This window comes from Octodon degus, unplaced genomic scaffold (genome assembly GCF_000260255.1).
Source record: "Octodon degus isolate 3935 unplaced genomic scaffold, OctDeg1.0 scaffold00002, whole genome shotgun sequence".
Lineage (NCBI taxonomy): Eukaryota > Metazoa > Chordata > Mammalia > Rodentia > Octodontidae > Octodon > Octodon degus.
In genome coordinates, this window is record NW_004524578.1 from 2,736,033 (window position 1) to 2,740,957 (window position 4,925).

Genomic DNA, 4,925 nt, shown 5'->3' on the forward strand with positions numbered 1-4,925 from the left:
GTGCAGAAGGCCAGCATCTGTTGCTCTGAGAAACAAGCCCTGAAAGGCAGCACGCACACCAGACCCTCGGACAGAAAGTGCACAGCCAGGCAGGTGTCCAGGCACTCCTGGGTATGACAAGCAGAGGCACAGTTCTGCGGCTCTCGCCACAGGTGACTTGGTCAAATGGTAACATCTCCGCCTTCTAAGGAGTGTCATCCTTTTCCTTTCTGTCTCGATCAGGGGCATCTGCACTGGGCCTGTTGGGGGTAAAGGAAGTCCCCTAATTAAAACCCACCACTAAGATCGTCTGCCCAGAGATCTGAGAGCCACCATCTGGCTCAGCCAGAGAAGCAGTAGTGCCAAGTCCAGATCAGACCTTCGTGTGAAGTGCCGGCCATTGTCTGCCGGGACAGTACCGAGAGCCTGTTTCTCCTCCACAGTGGGTGACGTTGTCCTCTGTGATGTTGGACTCCAGGATCAGACTGAAAGCGAACTATTTTCCGGCCAGCACAGCTGTCTGTGGAGTTCTCAGACCTGTCTTTCCCACCAAGAGGGCGTCATGGAGGTGGCTGCCATTGCTATGGTTTTGAAAAGACCAAAGAAAATCCAGAAGCTTTTATAACTTTATCTTCAGCCATGCTCGCTGGAGAAGAATTTAGATGCAGTGTGTGGGACAAATACCGGCCCCCTTTAGCTCCACCACAGGCTTCCTGCCCCTTTGTTTTCTGTAGTGTTGCCCCCACTGTGAATGCTTGATCTACCCAAGGGACTGGCCTTGAATCCCTTAAGTCTGTTGAATGTCCTCTTCTGCTTTCATTTACAAAGCTCTCCCTCTCTCTAAGGGAAGTGTGGGATCTACAGACCTCTTTCCAGAACTCCATAGAAAACCATCTCATCCAGGAGGAAAGGTGGGCGGAGACCCTGAACGGGAAGTGAGCGAACTTCCTTTCATCGCTCTTCACTCCCCACCACCCCCAACATACACATCAGCTTCCATCTCAAAGTGTCACAAAACACTGGTCTGCAAACCACAGGGTCAAGCTTTGTTGTGGGAAAATGCATATTCATGAGGGCTTTGAGGAACTTCATTAATATGCCGGGAATCTCTCCTTCAGGAATGGTACACAAGCTATTGCTTTATTTGCCCAACATGTTGTTTTAAAGGCAATAATTACATGATGAAATGACTAAGGAAACACTTTAATTATTTGTTTAAGGTAATTTTTGATCATCTCATTAGGGTTATAATTTCTTCACTTTTATAGGTGATTCAGAGCCTCTCACTCATTTAGATTTTTATACTCAAAGGAGCTCTGTGTAAGCACCTGTATCATTTTTGAAATCTGAGTAATTTTCTGTTTCCTTCTGCTTTATTCCAGAAAGATTTGATCACCAGGAGGTTTTTCGGGACATTATCAAAGCACTCATTTTTGGTAAGAAATGCGGAATCTCCTTGCACGAAGTGAGCTTTTGGCTCCCATGAGCGGGGGGCGGGCTTGCTGTGCTGGAGGGCTGCCGTGCAGGAGAGGGCTGAGGGCTGTGGCCTTCTGTGTCCGGAAACCTCCTGTGTGTAAGTCGGTGTTTGTTCACCTGAGCACAGTGAGATTAAAATGGGGCTTGAGTCACAGCCTAGGAGTGAATGAACGTGGGCTCACTGCTGGGCTCGTGCCTCGCCCAGGGCTGATGCCTGTCTGTCCCCCACGGCCGCGTTAGCAACGTGTGTACCGCCTCTGCTCCCCCGTCACTCACTCTGTGTTCCTGTAGGCTGCTGATCTCCTCTCATTTGTTTCTTTATGTGTGCGACCTCCTCGGACCTAGGTTCCCATTTACTTTGATAGCAGATTCCCACTGCAAATCTGTCACTGTCCGACATGACAACTGGTACACATCGAGCATCCTTAATCTGAAAATCTAAAGGCCAAAATGCCCCCAGATCTGAAGCCTTTGGAACATCAACATGTAAAGTATAATGAAAATATTTCTGAATCTTAAAACCTCTGAAGTCTGAGACATTTCTGGTCCCAAGCAGATTGTCCTTTATTTATTTATTTATTTTTAAAATAATTTTATTGAGAAACACATAGCAGTGAGACAGTTTCAAAACTGATTAGTAGGACAGTTTCAATAATTAATACATTGTATATGGTGGTCTTCTTAGTGGATATTCATAGTGATTGTCCTTTACATAAAGGCTAATAAACTCTGCTTTGAGAAGTTAGGCATTATGAACTACTTAGAAGCTGAGCAGATCTATCTTGGATCCAAAAGAGGCCCCTTCAGCTTGCCAGGGATGAAGGGCAGCTCCAGGTTGCTTTGGTAAAGCTGTATTGCAGTCCCGGTCCCACCCAGGATTGGCACCTGGTTTATTCTCGCCCTGCAGGAGCTGTAAGAGCTGAGCTCAGTCGTCAGCAAGGTGTTCAACAAGGAGAACCTGTGCAGGCAAGAGTCCTGGGCGAAGGGGAGTAGGCTCAGGTGGGCTGGAGGAGGCGGCTGGTGCAGGGGTTGGCATGTGTTTGGAGAGAGGGCAGCAGAGAAAAGGCCGTTAGACTTCAAAAGAAGGAGCCAGGCTTGGTCTCTGGGCCCTGCTGTCCAGAGCTGGTCTGAGCTCCTGGTAGGTTCAGTGGGTTCTTACGGATTTGAAGAGAAGGCGCGTGTAGTAGGCTTGGATGCATTGCCTTTTTAGAGCGCTATACATAAGGAAGTAATAGCTTTGGGACTCCAAACGGAGAGGAGAACTTTGGGTATCCCTCTATGGAAGCTCTATGCCAGTTCTGAGGCTGCAAGATGAAGGTTGACAGGGGCACAGGGATGGGATTCTGGAGTGTCATACCTGATTCAAAACCACCATTTTGCTTCCAAGGTAGTAGGAGGCTGTAGGTCTTGCTGTTTGAACCACCTTGAACGTTTTTGCAGTGTTTGTAAAACATCGCAGCTTTGTTTATGTCACTTTCTAATCCACAATCTATTTCTTGCCTGGGTGGGCTCCAATAATCCCCATGCTGGGCATAAGCAGGAATTCTCTGGTATTGAACCTGAATGTTCTTGTCACAGATGTCCTACATGGGTTCTGTGGTGGCTTTTGGACAGGACATATTCAGAAGACATTTGAGATAGGCAGAGAAAGTGGCTCGAAGCCCAGGGAGCCGGGCAAAACTTGAGAGGGGTCGCATGACTTCAAGCGGTTGGGCCGAGAGTTTCCTGGATATTTTCTCAGTTGTCTGTTTTTAAAGTTTGTCGATTGACATTTATCCTACCAACGTAACCCTTTCTGTTCCACCTAACTTTAAGTTGCAGACATCACCCTTCACTTTATCAGATGTGTCAACCACTTCTGGCACTGAAAATGTTAAAGAATTTTGGGGGATTATACAGAAGGACATGATTTTGTTTGTAACTGGCAGTCAGGACAGAGTGTGAAGGAAGCTGTTCCTTGTGGGCAAGCAATGTCACAAATTACTGTGAAATGCTGAGCTTTGGGCTCCTGGGGTTGAACAGCCAGCCTCCAGGAACTGTCCGCTGTGAATTGACTTCTTGAAGCTTTCCTTAATGAATTTGGGGTGCCAGTGGGTTCTGATGGAGGCCTGGATTGATTGTTTATACCCCTAAGGTATAAGGTATGAAGTGTTTTTTTTTTTTATCTCAGCCCAGAAGGGACCTGCTGGAGTTTTTATGTATTCTGAAATACTAATAGAGGCTCAGAGTCGGTGGCACTAGCCCAGGCGCTGGGCTGTCTTCGCCACTGCTGCCTTGCATCTGCAGCGCAGTAGGCCCGGCATTTCAGTGAAAGCGCTCATCACAATTCTCCGCAGCTCCCCAGCAGAAAAGCATATTCCGTCTTGGAAAGAAAAGTGGTGGCAAAATGGATATTTTTAAATGTCAATTAGCTGGAATGAATCTCTGTGCGCAGATCTACAAAGAGAAGAAAGGGCCGGGGTTTATTTATTTTTCTACTACAAATGGAACCATTCTGTAACTTCAGAATACTAATGCCTGTAGTGAGCGAGTGTCTCCTCATTGAATAGCTTCATGAATACGCGCCTGTGTACGGGAAACGTGTGGAGGCTCTTTTCTAAGGTTTTCTTGAATATTTAGATTGTGGGCCTCATTATTTTATCAACCCTCCATGTCCTTGTTCTGTAAAATGCCTCAAGGTTGAAATATATACACTTAGTGATCCTGAAGGAATGTTGAAAAGATTAATAAATTCTATTTAAATCATGGCAAATGCAGGAAGTATGGAGTGAGAAGTTGTTGCTTTTATGAAAATGGCTGGCTGATGTCATATCCGCAGGTTCCTTGCCCTGGACACATACACATGTACAAATTCCAGTCAAAAATGTCAGGTTCAGAGAAAGGCACAGGAAATTCTAACTACCAGGCAAGGAGAAACACAAAGCCAGGACATTAAGGAAGAATATAATAGGATCAAGACAGCGAGGTTCCTGACGGTGATCGCTCATCGCTGGTGAACTAGGGAGTGTGACTCCTACGTAGGAGAAGAGAGAGGGGCAGGCGGGTCATAGCCTCAGATCTCCTCTGAGTACAGGGACCCAGGCGGGGGCAGAGAGGTGGCGCTGATCAGGTGGGAAGTGATGCGGGACAGCTCACTGATCATATGGGAAGTGACGAAATGATGTCTTTGTCCCCTATCACACACACAAGAAAATGCCCACAGCTAAAGATCCAAATTCAAAGAGGAAACTGTTAGAATACACAGAAGGCATCTCCCATATGCTTTCAAGGTAGGAAAAGGTCACACATGCGCACACGCACATACGTGCACCACAAAAGACTAATAAATTAAACATCAGTATCAACAATGTCTTTGAAAGAATTAGGGATGGGAATAAATACTCACAATGGATTTGCTGTAAGGAATTAGTATTCTCTTTGTATGAAGAACTCTTTCAGATCAGTAAGATAAAAAAACAACAGAGTTGAAA

General features: G+C 46.2%; 1 protein-coding gene across 2 annotated transcripts in view; it reads left to right on the plus strand.

The window, feature by feature from the left end:
* The window catches only part of Apba2 (amyloid beta precursor protein binding family A member 2), a 232,344-nt gene that overhangs the window by 112,086 nt on the left and 115,333 nt on the right, over window positions 1–4,925 (plus strand). For both annotated transcript variants that reach the window (XM_004623237.3, XM_023709820.1), the window contains one exon: window positions 1,362–1,415. The gene's annotated coding sequence lies outside the window, so the exon portion shown is untranslated. The remainder of the gene's footprint in view (window positions 1–1,361; window positions 1,416–4,925) is intronic.